Consider the following 15,395-nt stretch of genomic DNA (forward strand, 5'->3'; position numbering starts at 1 on the left):
CGTCGGCCCAGGGTTAGCAGGTTCGGATCCCAGGCGTGCACCAATGCACCACTTGTCAAGCCATGGTGTGGCGGTGTCCCATATAAAGTAGAGGAATATGGGCACGGATGTTAGCCCAGGGCCAATCATCCTTAGCAGAAAAAATAAAAAGGAGGAGGATTGGCATCGGATGTTAGATCAGGGCTAATCTTCCTCACAAAAAAAAAAAAAACAGTTTGGTGTGTGGTCTTCTAGACTTTTTTCTAGGCTAACACAAACATATATACATTTATAGAATTTTGTTTCTAGGAACTTTTTGTTTGATTTTACAAAAATGGTAACTCTACTACATATGTATCTATTACATAGATATTTCTCTCCATTCTGCTTTTTTCCCCACTTAATTATGTTTTGGACCTCTTTCTAAGCCAATATGTAAAAGTCTACCTCACTCTTTTTAATGTCTTCATAATATTTCATTGTATGGAGTTACCATAAATTATCTATTTCCATACTGGTGGATATTTACTTTGATTCAATTTTTTTTTTTTTTTGCTAAGAGAATCAATGCTGCAATGAATATTTGTATGCGTACAGTGTATACTCACTAGGCTACCCTTTCAACACTATTTTCTGAGAAAATGTTAGATTACTGCTTCATGAATCCGCAGATTTTCCTATCTGTCCACTGTAGTTCAACTCATAGAGCTCAAATGCACATGTATATGTATATACTGTACAGTACCTGCACAAAGTATAGTGTAATCCAATCCAGGTTTCCCCTCAAATTACTTAGATTAGTGTGGGTTTTAAAGCTTTAATAGTCTCTGTTAGGTATTTACTATTTTCCTATCTTTTATTATAATATCCTCTCTGTAGGTTCTGATTCTTAGGATAAGGGTTTTTCTTTTCTGGTCTTCCATGTATCTACTTTCAAACCAACCTGAGATATCTCTTTCTAATTCCCTAGGTTGTCAGAAAAGCAGGGTTCTTCCCTATCTCTGTTCCATCTAGGTTTATTGCCCTTCAGTATCTTAGTGAACCTTAAAGTGATGTTCACTTGTCTCACCTGTTCAACCGGCATTCCCAGAGCTCTGCCAGTTATGGATTCTTTCATTTGCTTTTTTGATGATTATGTACACTCTACTCCTCCCACCACCTTTGTTTTTGGTGAGGAAGATTGGTCCTGAGCTAACATCTGTGCTGATCTCCCTCTATTTTGTATGCAGGTCGCCGCCACAGCATGGCTTGCTGAGCGGTGTGTAGGTTCACGCCCAGGATCTGAACCCATGAACCTTGGGACGCCAAAGCGGAGCGTGTGAACTCAACCACTACACCACCAGGCTGGCCTCTCTACTCGCTTTTTTTGAGTTAAGAATGTTCATAGCCATCATTGTTTCCATGGTGAAATTCTCAGTTTTATACTTGTTTTTGTTTTGTATTTTTATCTGTTTCACTATGTTTTTTTCTGTCTTTACTCCTAAGCGTTTTTTGGTGGGTCTTTCGGTATCTCCTTCATTCTTTTTCTTTTTTTTAATTGAGGTGAGATCCACATAACATAAAATTAACCATTTTAAAGTATACAGTTCAGTGACGTTTAGAACATTCATAATGTTAAATCATCACCTCTATCAAGTTCCGAAACATTTTCATTACCCCAAAAGAAAACCCTGTTCCCGTTAAGCAGTCACTCCTAACTTTCTCCTCCTCCAAGTCCCTGGCAACCACCAAACTGCTTTCTGTCTCTAGGGTTTATCTATTCTGGATATTTTCATGTAAGTAAAATCATAAGTGACATTTTGTGTCCGGATTCTTCAACTAAGCATACTGTTTTTGAAGCTCCTCCATATTGTAGCAAGTATCAGTACTTCATTCCTTGTTATGGCTGAATAAAGTTCTGTTATATGTATATACCACAATTTATTTATCCATTCATCCATTGGTGGACATTTGGACTGTTGCCACCTTTTAGCTATTGTGAATAGGGCTGCTATGAACATTCATGTACATGTATTTGTTGGTACCTGGGTTCAGTTCTTCTGGGTATATACCTAGGAGAAGAATTGCTGGGTCATATGGTAATTCTGTTTTTGGTAAAACTTTTTGAGGAACCACCGAACTTTTTTGCAGTGGCTGCACCATATTCCATTTCCATCAGCAATGCACAAGCGTTCCAGTTTCTCCAGATCCTCACTGACACTTATTTCATATTTTTTAACTAGTCATCCTAGTAGGCTTAAAGTGGTATGATTTTGATTTGATTTCCCTAATGATTAATGATGTTGAGCATCTTTTCGTGTGCTTGTTAGCCATTGGCATAACATCTTTGAAGAAATGTTTATTCAAGTCCTTTGCCTATCTTCACTTTGAGTTGTTTATCTTTTTGTTGTTGAGTTATGAGTTCTTTATTCTAATACTAAACCTTTGTCAGATATGTGATTTGCAAATATAGTCTCCTTTTCTGTAGGTTGTCCTCATTTTCTTGATAATGTCCTTTGATACGCAAAAGTTTTTAGTTTTGATGAAGTCTAGTTTATCTATTTTTCTTCTGTTGCTTGTGCTTTTGGTGTCATTTCTAAAAATTCATTCTGAATCCAAAGTCACGAAGATTTACCTGTATGTTTTCTTCTAAGAGTTTTATAGTTTTAGCTTTTTTTTTAGCTCTTCATTCTTTTATTTAGGTTGTTAATCCATTTTGAGTTAATTTTTGTATATTGTGTGAGATAAGAGTGTGGATATCCGGTTGTGCCAGCACCATTTGTTGAAGAGACTTTTCTTTCCTCATTGAATGGTCTTGGCACCCTTGCTGAAAATCAGTTGCCTGTAGGTGTGTGGGTTTGTTTCTGGACTCTGAATTCTATTCTGTTGGTCTATATGTCTGTCTTTATGCCAGCACCACACTGTTTTTTAGATCACTGTAGCCATGTAGTAAGTTTTGAAATCAGAAAGTGAGTCCTCCAACTTTGCTCTTCTTTCTCAGTATCGTCTTGGCTAATCAAGGCCCCTTGCAATTCCCTGTGAATTTTAGAGGATTGGCTTTTCCGTTTCTGCAAAAAACTTCTGTGTTTTTAGTATTGTCTCTTCTTCCCTCAATTTCTCATTCAGCTGATACCAACATTTCCTACATTGTCTTTATTTTCACTGCCTTTCTCATGCTATCTTACTACCTGACGGTAGGTTCCTGTTGAACTCTGGATCAGGAAAAGTTTTCTGCAGGCTCTCTCAACTTCTCTTTTGTTCCACCCCAATTGCTTTTAAAAAGAATAAATGGGGGCCGGCCCTGTGGCTTAGCGGTTAAGTGTGCGCGCTCCGCTGCTGGTGGCCCAGGTTTGTACCCCGGGGGCACACCGATGCACCGCTTCTCCAGCCATGCTGAGGCGGCGTCCCACATACAGCAACTAGAAGGATGTGCGACTATGACATACAACTAACTACTGGGGCCTTCAGGAGAAAAAGGGGAAAAAAAAGAAAGGAGGAGGATTTGGCAATAGATGTTAGCTCAGGGCCGGTCTTCCTCAGCAAAAAGAGGAGGATTGGCATGGATGTTAGCTCAGGGCTGATCTTCCTCACACACACACAAAAAAAGATCTCTTTAGGAAAAAAACAAAAGAATAAATGAATAAAGTCTCAGGTTTGGTTATTAAAAGATTTTTTTCATCTGCTCTGTGTTAAGATGTGTATTTCTTATCATATAAATAGTTCCTTGAATTTTGCCTCTTCTGTGAAGCCTCCCCAGATTGCTTATTGTAAAGAAAAAGCTAATTACCTTTCTTCTCCTAACACATTTGGACATGAGATTCCTAAGTTGTACTCTCTTCAATATCATTCCCATCTATGTTCACTCTTGCTTTAATGAAAATGCACTTAAAATCACAGAGTTTAGAGTTGGAGGGGATCTTTGGAATATAATGCAGACTCCTAGTTAAATGTGGTCAAATGAACGGATTTATTTATCTCTGCTACCTATCCAAAATCCTCTAAAAGGACAATAAGTTCAAAATGCATAAACCCACAAGGATAAAGAAACTGGGTGAGCAGATTACAGCAACCACGTTTTGGAAGTTGTAAATCAGATGGAAGAATGGGAACTGACTTTGCAGAGTCGTAACTCACTAATCTATTTGGGGGGAGCCAGAGCAAGCCAATTCTCAGAAGCCCCAGGAAAGCTTAGGCATTGGAGGTACTAGATATCTCTGAAAAGGGGAGGGTGAGTGACACAAAAAAATATGAGGCATAGCCAAGGACAGCATACTGTACTGAAAATGGGAATTAAGTGAAAGTTGATATTAGATGGTGACATCTCAGCCCCCTTCTCCAGCTCAGCTCTGAGAATCCCGGCGACCAGGCTTACTCCAGTCCCTCCTCGCCCCACAGGTGATTCGATAATTCCTCACTGGGAAAACTTTCCAGCCCAGGAGGGGCAAAAACTCTGCAATCATGATAAGACCAAGCTGACCAGCCCAGCCCGCTACCCTGCCTCACCCCTGCCGTTGGTCCCATTGCTCTTAAATGGACAGACGATCAAGGAAAGCTTTCAGCATGAAAGACAGACCAGCATGAACAAAAAGAAATTCAGAGGAAATAGAGGCAATGAAGTTAGCAGGAAAACTTGGTTTAAAAAACTCTATGGTCTATCCTTGTAGATATCCTCTGCCTCCCAAAAGAAACGCTTTAAAAAGGAACATTCAGAAGAAAAAAGACTCTTATAAATTGAAAATGCTATAGTAGAAATGAAAAATTCAACAGAAAGGAGGGAAAATAAGGTGAGGAGCCCTGGGAACTGAAACCGTGTATACCCACACAGCTTCCTGTTTACAAGACTTACTATTTCACTCTCATCACCGATATAACTTTATATGGGGAACTCTTTCACGGGGCAGTAAAAAATGTAAATAACTTTGTTTATTCTGGGAATTTCCTCTGCCAAAAACCATTTAAATGAACATTAAACTGTCTAGCTTATTAATAGATAGCACCAAACCACAGTTTACTCCTCAAGACTCTTTGAACCTCTCGTCTCAAAATCCTTGCTTGCTGTGTCCACCAAACCTAAACTATTATCCTCGTCCAATCCTAATCAAGCCCTAGCCCTGAAAGACCTGCCTTAAACCAGACTTCAAAACCTCATAAATATCTCAACTTTGCCCTTCCTCCTCTGAGAGGCTACTAACACTGTCAAATTAGTGTCTCCCTTACTTCCCTAAGAATAAACTCAGTGTCATTTTATTAACAGGTTGTTTGGTGATATTTTGGTGGAGCCAAAACCATCACATCTCAAAAAGTAGTAAAAAAAACCAAAAAGAAAAAAAACGAAAAACAGGGAAAATGGGAGAAAAAGGGTAAGAAAAAAGATCAATTCAGGAGATCTAACATCCAGATTATAGGAATTCCAAAAAGAGAGAATAGAGAAGATGGTGGGGAGAAAAATATCAAAGAAATAATTCAGGAAAATTCCCTAGAACTGAAAGACATACAGTTCCAGAATTGAAGTCACGATGGATCAAAGGAGACTCACACCAAGGTTAAAATCGTTGTAAAATTTCAGAAAATGTGAGAGAATAGAAGGCAGAGGGAAATGTTCTTGGTTGCCTGCGGGTTAAGATTATTGCCACCAGATGGCAGTAATGCCTCAAAGGCCCTATGCCTAAGATTGTGATTTGTTTTTTACTTCATAAAATTTCTTCATCTCTTTCCAAAGCATTAGAAAGAGGCTCAGTTTGGATTCTTTCCTTCTAGTCCTGCTCTATCAGAGCTCTCACTCAGGTTTCTTCCTAAAAGGCTCTGCTAAAAGTTCACCGTACAATCAGCCTGAAGGAAGAAGTGAGACAGTTCTCTTTGAGGGATAGTTCATGTAGCTCTGAGAGGAAAAAAGACTTTTAAGGGAAGGTGTTTTGAGCTATAATTGTCTGTTGTGGACAGGAGGACTTCCATCCTTCAGGTATTCTACAAAGCATTCATTCATTCTCTCACCAAGTTTTACCAATGCCTACTGTAGCCGGGTACTGTGCTAGGCATCAGGAACTCCCCAGTAAAAGAAATCAGACGTGGTCTTTGTCCTCACGAGTTTTGATAGAGGTCAGGATAGAAGTAAACAGACCAGTTAGGAAGCCCTTGCAGTTGTCCAGGCAGGAGATGTAGATGACTTGGATTAGGGTGATGCTAGGGGAAAGAGAAGTAAATGAATTCAAGGTATAGCGGAGGTAAAGTTGACAGGACTTGGTCAGTGTCTGGATCTGGGAGTTTAGAGAGCAGCTGCATTAGCGTCTCTGGATTGAGCAAGTGGCTGGCTGGATGGGTTGCTATTTTCTCAGGTGGAGAGAGAGGTTTTGGAGGAGGGGATGGTGGTTAGAATCAAGAGTTCCATGAGGAATGTTAATTAAATTGGTCTTTCTGCTCAGGCCTTTGGGTTCTGGTGGATGTCACTGATCCGGGCTAGGATGAGGTTTGTTCTGATTACTGCTCAATAGAATGGCTTGGTCAGGCATACTTAGTTTAAATTGGTCACAGTTGGCATTCATGAAGTTAAAAATTGCTGTTAACCAATCCTCTATGGAGCAATAGCAAAATCAGCTTAAATTTGCAGTGTTTTTTCTGAGGAGGGCATTTGAGGGTTAAAGAGAGCAGGCCAGAGAACCTTTTACATGTTATTTTTTGTACTCTGTTCAGAAAAGGCACACAATCTCAAAGATAAGAAGCTTCTGGAAAATGCAAGACTAGTTGTTTTGGTGGATAGTAAACTTCCAAGTTGCTATGTACAGGTAAGATCCTGAATGTGATTCTGAGATGACAGAGATGAAAACTTCTTCTGTCGACTCTGAGTGTAGAAACCATGTTTGTCTTATTTTATCCCCAACATAGTGGCTGATCCATATATACTCAATAAATATTTGTTGAATTGAAGCTGCTCCAACTGGGTTTTTTTTCTAGCCTCCAGATCTGAGTTGAAGTCTCCATAGGACTTGAAATACCTCCTATTATCTATTTCCCAAAAAGTTGTTACATAGTAAGCTGTGGGCTGGGAGGAGGTGCCTCTCGAGACTCCTTACGGCTTAGGACCACCTCACTGGTGTGTTAGAAAAAGACACGTCTCCTTCCTTTATCCTACACCCTGCTCCATGGGAATATTTTGCCATCAACAGTGTTAAGGCAGAGTTTAAAATCAACTCAGCCCTCAACCTCAATGTTTTCATTTGTAACCTAGAGGTTGGGTATTCTGTCCTGTGCCCATGATCAACACTTACCTCAGTCTCCTTCTTTGATTCACTCTTGGCATTATCTGTGTACCTATTTGTTTGCACCTGCGGACTGTGCTTTTTTGAGGGTAAGAATTGTATCTTTTTGAACTTTATACTTGCATACAATTTAGAACAGTGCTTTATAGCATTAGGGACACAAAGGGGTGGCCTAAGAGAGCTTTAGCTCCCCCCGCTAATGTTCATAAACCCCACAACCCCCCTCCAGAATCATAATTAATATATAAAAAGAAAAAGTTTATAAATTATAAATAAAAGCATCTTTAGAAAACACGTTATTTTTATTGTTGTATAACATGCAACCTAAGTAAAGACAGTGTGCTTACAATGCAGAAGCAGCACTAAATTGACAAGTCCTCTAGCTTCCTCTTCCCTCCAGATTGCTACCCCTAAGAGTTTCCAGTGAAAAATCGGACACTCTCGCTGCTCAAGAGATTGTTAACAACTATTGTTAAAGAACAGGAGCCAATGCCTGGCAAAGGATGTAGCATTCCCCTGGAGGCTGGGCCTCTCACTCCTTGGCTTTCCTTCTCCTCCTCCCATTAGGTTATGTTGTTTTTGTGCCGTGGCCTGTTTTCTGGATTTTCAGAGGACTCTGTCCTTATTTGTCTTTACATGTGTGATTCTTGTTTTCCTAATCCAGAGTTTATTGTGTAATAAACCCTTTGGGGAAATGATACGTCTAAAGTCCTGTGCAAAGTCCCCCTTGAACATCTGCTTGAAGTGGTCAGTCAGTCAAAATCAGGCTGCTGCCTGGAAGCCGGACTCTGTTGTAAGTTCTTTCAAAGCAATGCAGATATGGGATATTTAAACAAACTAAAATTCTGGGAAGCTTTTTATGGAGCAAGTTTTGGATCAAAGCATTTGGGGAGGGTAGTCTGGAAACATCATACCACATATATACCTCAATCTAAATAATGAAATATGTAAAATAGTTTTCCTATGTATTATTTGCCGCCAATTCAGAAGACTTTTCCTAGTCCCAAGTTTTTCTCATAAAAATGATAACTGCTTGATAGTGTAATCAGTCAAAAGAACAAAATGAGGGGTTTAAATATTGAAAAGGAGGTGGCAAAGTTATTTGCAGATGACATTATAATATACCTTGAAAACCTTAGGGAATCAACTTAAAAGTTATTAGAAATAATAGGAGCATTCAATATGGCAGCCATTACAAATTAAATGTATGAAAATCAATAGTATTCTCATATTTCAACCAAAACCAGTTCAAAAATATCATAGGTAAAATTATTACAATCACAAATCAAAACAACAGTAGCAGGAAACCCTAGCAGGAAATATGCAGGACCTAGATGAAGGAAAATATAAAACTTAACAGAGGAAGTAAAAAGGCTTGATCTGAAGACTCCATACTATAAATATATCCATTTCTCCTGCATTAATCTATGGATTCAGTGAAATCCCAACAAAAACTATAACTGGATTTTTTTTTTGGTAACTTGACTTGATTTTTCAATTCTACTGGAAGAGTAATTATGTGAAATTAATCAACAAATAAATAAACAGTTATAAGGGAAGACTTAGTTCTGGTAGCTAACCTTCAAGACAGACCCCAGTGATCTCTGTCTGCCTTCTGCTTTTCAGACCCTTGTGTATCCCCTCCCACATTGTACCAGGGTAGGATTGCCTGATAAAATATAGAATGCCCAGTTAAATTTGAATTTCAGACAACAGCGCATAGTTTTTTAGTATAAGTATGTCTCAAATATTGCATGGGACGTAACTTATACTAAAAGTTTTGTTGTTTATCTGAAAATCAAATTTAATTGGGAATACGGTATTTTATTTGTTAAATCCGGAACTCTATTAAACCAGTAGCATATGACAGAAGTAATAATATGGCACTTTCAAGATTAAGTTATAAATGTCTATGCCATCTGTCTTGGACATCCCCTCACTGCCTGGTCTCTCACCCTGGAGGAAGTGAGCTGCCATGTTGTGAGCAGCCCTGTGGAGAGACCTACATGGCAAGGAACTAAAACCCCTGGCCAACATCAAGTGAGAAACTGATGTCTATCAACAACATTGTGCGCCAGCTTAGACGTGGATCCTTCAGCCCCACTCGAGCCTTGAGATGACCCCAGCACCAGCCAACACCTCCATAGCAACCTTGTGAGAGACTGAGCCAGAACCACTCAGCTAAGTTGCTCCCAGATTCCTGGCCCTTAGAAATTGTGTGAGATAATAAATGTTGTTTTAAGAAGCTAAATTTGGGAGTAATTTGTTATGCAGCAATAGATAACTAATACACTGACCTAGTTAGATATTTACTCATAAAGTTGCAATGATAAAAAAAGTTTGGTATATTTTGCAGAAATCTACACTTCAGTGGAATAGTATTCAGAGTCTAAAACTGGAATATGTATATGGGAATTTTGTATATGATACAGACATCATTTCAAATCAATGTGGAAAGATTAATTAGTAGATAAATGACATTGGGATAATTGCCTAGCCATTTGGAACCTTGTCAAAAATGAAGATGACCTCCTGTCTCTGGACTAGGCTTTTGAATGAAATGAAATGGAAATTTTAGGATATCAAAAAGCAAAAACTATTCGAAAGATTTTTATCATTCCTTCATTCTCTATCTAAGACAATGGTAAGCAGTACTTATGTATTATTTGCATTGCTTTTAGTCCTCTGCAAAGGTGAGAATATCTCAAGTATTTGCAGTTCAGGGTCCCCAGGCTGATATGGCTCACCCAGTCTTAGAGCTGGACAGAGTTTGCATACAACCCACAGCCCAACTTCCCAGGTAATACTGAGTGACAGCTTCAAGGAAAGGGGGTGATAGGTTCTGATCTCTTTAATACCTCCACTAGGCAAATACTGTGGGCACTTGGTTATATTACATAGTAACTCTTTTATCCTCACTTGAAGCAATTTCAACAATGACATTGACACAACTTTGTTCCCTCATTCAAAACACTAAGGGGCAAGTCTTTCTCAACTTTCTAATAGAAACATTAATTAGCAAGTAGGCATTAACAAAGAAAGATGTGTGACTTCTCAGGTGCATTCTGCAAGCATTGCGCATACTTTTTTCTTATTGATATATACATATGTATATATTATACATACATATATATGTATATGGATATATATATTTACTTTCTGGGAAGGGTCACAGAAATCTGGTAAAAATTACTCAATAATCATAATTTGTTAATTCTATCTTCTTTCCAAAAGAGAATGAAAAAAAATCTACATGATAATATTAGAGAATTTGCCTAGAATTTCTTTTAACATCAGCTTCCTAAAAAAATTTAAAATATAGGTTTTTTTTTTTTTTTAATACGGGAAAGAACATAGAACACAAACTAGCCCATAATCCCACTCATTGGGATTATGACATTAAAAAAAAAAAGTAAAAAACAGTGACATTAAAAAAAATAAAGTAGGGCCGGCCCCGTGGCTTAGCGGTTAGGTGCGCGCGCTCCGCTGCTGGCGGCCCGGGTTCGGATCCCGGGCGCGCACCGACGCGCCGCTTCTCCGGCCATGCTGAGGCCGCGTCCCGCGTATAGCGGCTAGAAGGTTGTGCAGCTATGACACACAACTATCTGCTGGGGCTTTGGGGGGAAAAATAAATAAATAAAAATCTTTAAAAAAATAAAAATAAAAAAATAAAAAAAAAATAAAGTAATACATGAATGGAAATTCAAATATACCAACAACTTTTTAGAAAACAAAAGGACACTACATTTATTGTACACTTGGTGGTATGATGAGTCCCAGTTTTAGAAAATGTGTGTGGTGTGGAATGTATCTTAGAGCTGACGAATTAATGTTATTTCTTTCCAGCTTTTTTCTTTGTATATTATTTTTTACATAGTTGATATGTACATATGTAAAATGTATGTACATTTTTGTAGCCTATTTTTTCACTTAATATTATCATAAACATTACCTTAATGTTGTTAAAAATTAATGATATTTTTAATGTAATTTCAATTTAATTTAATTTTAAATAATTTATTTAAATAAAATTTAATTTAAATATTCCATTGTATTAGCTTAACCATTTTCCTGTGGTTGACACTTAAGTTGTTGTTAGTGTTTGCTCTTATCATTAACACTCTTACACGCATCATTTGTGCATACAATATTCCCATAATATTCAGAAGCAGAATTCTTAAGGCTCTTACTACAACAAAACATAAAGATGACTGTAGAAAATTTAGGACTAAGCTAACAATAGCTCAACTGTGCTTGGGGGCCCACATTTCAGAGAGTATTTCTGTTAACATATTTAGTTTTAATAAATATAGGCAAGCATAGAAAATAAATATTTAAGAGATTATTTACCAGACTCTTGGGAATCTACTTTGTGCTAGGCACTATGCTAAGTTCTAATGAGACTATGAAGATAAACAAACAAAATTCTTTCTCTTAAGGAACTTACTGTTCGTTATTATGTACATTAAAATTTACCCACGGCCCATTATTCTAATTTAGTTTTACCTTGGTATTGAGGGTCATATTTCCTTTTTGCTATATGCTTTACGTCTTTAAGCTGCTTTTAATATTGGCCTAAGCAAGATGTTTGTAAGGTGAAAAGTAAAATAATTCATGTCAAATTACAAATGAATTGTTTGGATTAGATATGGTTTTATATAACAGAAAGGCATAGGTTACTGTGGATGGTGCTTCTAATAAATTTAAAAAAGCTAACTGCATCAAGATTTCAGTGAACTCTGTACAAGATATACTTACTTCAGTCACATTTTGAAGGAAATAATATTAGAATCCAGAACAGACAAGAGTTGTGGTGTGGAAGATGATATCCTAAAAACGACTTGAACCTCATGATAATAACATAGTCTTCCCATTCAACAAAAAGAATTATACATTCTAATGCTGACGAGTTCAGAGTGAGGCATATACGGAATTCTAAGAGTAAGCCATATCAATATGGTATGATATTGTTAAAACCATCCGCTGCTGGGTCATCCATCCCTAATGTTTCCAGGCCTTGAGCCAATATATTCATTCAGTCTAAATATCAGCATTACCAGGTACTAGTTTTGATTTGACATAGGAGACATTCCTCTGCTAGGCAAGGTCCCATGATCCTTGCAGGATGACAAAAGGCATAAGGAGAAAAAAAGGGGAACGTTTTGAGTTATTCTTCTATAATTGGCACTAGTTTGATAGCACCTGATATTGTTGATTTCCTGCGTGATTCTTATGGTCATCCAATTAAACATGCTGTACCTAGAAGATTATTCACTCTCCAAAGAGCTAATAGGACTACTTTGTAAAAGCAGATTAAATGTGGATAAAGATAGCATAATATAGTCAGTAGTTCTTAACCTCTTTTGTGTCATGGAACCCTCTTAGAATTTGATTTTTAAAAAGCCTTGAAAATGCACGTACATGTAAAATGTTACAAGCTTTCATGGAGTTGAAGGACCACCTTTATCCACGGATCTCATAGGAGTCTATGGTCCCCCGCTGAGAACCCTCATCTAGAGGTTAAAGAGATTGTATATTAACTATGGCTCTTTTTTCTCCCAGATTTTTCTGAACAATACCATAGTTGGTTCCAGATTTGTCTTTGGAGACACACTGATAGAAGAAATCTTTGCTTTTCGGGTCTGATTATTTATAATTGCCTCATAACTAGTCTCTCTGCCTTCAGTGAGCCCGCTGAGAAGTTTTATATAGGAAAAAAATGTGCTTAGGCATTTGCAATATTCTTTCTTTATTAATCAAACAAACTCTGTTAAAATCACACTGTGAATTAGTTAAATTTTTTAAAAATAGACTATTTTTTAGAGCAGTTTTAGACTCACAGCAAAATTGAGAAGAAAGTACAGAGATTTCCCATATTCCCCCTTCCCCCACACTCACAGCCTCCTCCACTATCAACATGCCCCACGAGAGTGGTACATTTTTTACAGTTATTGAGCCTACATTGACACATCATTATCACCCAAAGTTCATAGCTTACATTAGGCTTCCATGTTAGTGTTGTGCATTCTATAGGTTTGACAAATGTATAATGACATGATTCACCATTGTAGTGTCATACAGAGTATTTTCACTGCCCTAAAAATCTTCTATGCTCCACCAATTCATCCCTCCTTCTGTTCTACCCTAACTTCTGGCAATCACTGATATTTTTACTGTTTCCATAATTTTGCTTTTTCCAGAATGTCATATTGTTGGAATTATACAGTATGTAGCTTTTTCATACTGGCTTCTTTCACTTAGTAACATGCATTTAAGCTTCCTCTATATCTTTTCATGGCTTGATAGCTCATTTCTTTTTAGCACTGAATACTATTCCATTGTCTGGATGTACCACAGTTTATTTACTGATTTACCTTCTGAAGGACATGTTGTTGCTTCCAAGTTTTGGCAATTATGAATAAAGCTGCTATAAACATCCATGTGCAGGTTTTTGTGTGGACATAAGTTTTCAACTACTTTGGGTAAATACCAAGGAGTGCTATTACTGGATTCTATGGTAAGAGGATGTATTAATTAACTAGATGGAGGAGTCCTTTCACAATGTATATGTATACCAAATCACCACAATGTACACTTTAAATATCTTAAAATTTTGTATGTCAATTATACCCCAATATAGCTGATTTTTTTTTTTAAAAAAGAGTATGTTGGGGCCAGCCCCATGGCGTAGTGTTTAAGTTCTGCATGCTCTGCTTCAGCGGCCTGGGTTCACGGGTTTGATCCCTGGCTTGGACCTACACCACTTGTTAGCCATGTTGTGGCGGTGACCCACATACAAAATAGGGGAAGATTGGCACAGATGTTAGCTCAGGGTTAATCTTCCTCAAGCAAAGAACCAGAAAGATTGGCAACAGATATTAGCTCAGGGTGAATCTTCCTCAGCAAAAAAAAAAAAAAAAAAAAGAATATGTTTAGTTTTGTAAGTAACCATCAAACTGTCTTCCAAAGTGGCTGTACCATTTTGCAGTGTATGAGAGTTCCTGTTGCTCTACATCCTTGTCAGCATTTGGTGTTGTCAGTGTTCTGGATTTTGGCCATTCTAATAGCTGCATAGTGATATCTCATTGTTGTTTTAATTTGCATTTACCTGATGACATATGATGTGAAGCATCTTTTTATATGCTTATTTTCCATCTGTATATCTTCTTTGGTTAGGTGTCTGTAAAGGTCTTTGGCCCATTTTTTAAATCAAGTTTTTTTTTTCTTATCATTGAGTTTTAAATGTTCTTTGTATATTTTGGATAACAGTCCTTTATCAGATGTGTCTTTTGCAAATATTTTCTCCCAGTCTGTGGCTTGTCTTCTCATTCTCTTGACATTGTTTTTCACAGAGCAGACATTTTTAATTTTAATGAAGTCCAGTTTATCAATTATTTCTACAATGGATCATGGCTTTGGTGTGTCTAAAAAGTCATCGCCATACCTGAAGTTGTCTAGGTTTTCTCCTATATTATCTTCTAAAAGTTTTATATTTTTGCATCTCCATTTAGGTCTGTGATCTATTTTGAGTTAGTTATAAGGTCTGTGTCTCAATTCTTTTTTTTTTTTTTGCACATGTATGTCCAGTTGTTCCAGCACCATTTGTTGAGAAGACTGTCTTTGCTCCATTGTATTTCCTTTGCTCCTTTGTCAAAGATCAGTTGATTATGTTTATGTGGGTCTATTTCTGGGCTCTGTATTCTTTTCCCTCCATGTATTTGCCTACTTTTTCATCAGTACCACACTGTCTTGATTACTGTAGCTTTACAGTAAGCCTTGAAGTCAGGTAGTATCAGTCTTCCAACTTTGTTCTTTTCCTTCAATATTGTGTTGGCTATTCTGGGTCTTTGGCCTCTTTATATAAACTTTAGGATCGGTTTATTGACATTCACAAAATAACTTGCTGAGATTTTTATTGTGATTGTGTTGAATCTATAGATCAAGTTAGGAAGAGCTGATATCTTGACAGTATTGAGTCTTCCTATCCATGAACATGGAATATCTCTCCACTTATTTAGCTCTTCTTTGATTTCATTCATCAGAGTTTTGTAATTTTCCTCATATAGATCTTGTGCATATTTTGTTAGATTTATACCTCAGTATTACATTTTTTGAGTGCTAATGTAAATAATGTGTTTTTAATTTCAAATTTCACTTCTTTGTTGCTGGTATATAGGAAAGCAA

Source organism: Ceratotherium simum, chromosome 3, assembly GCF_057802395.1.
Source record: "Ceratotherium simum simum isolate JZ-2026a chromosome 3, ASM5780239v1, whole genome shotgun sequence".
NCBI classification, from domain to species: Eukaryota; Metazoa; Chordata; class Mammalia; order Perissodactyla; family Rhinocerotidae; genus Ceratotherium; species Ceratotherium simum.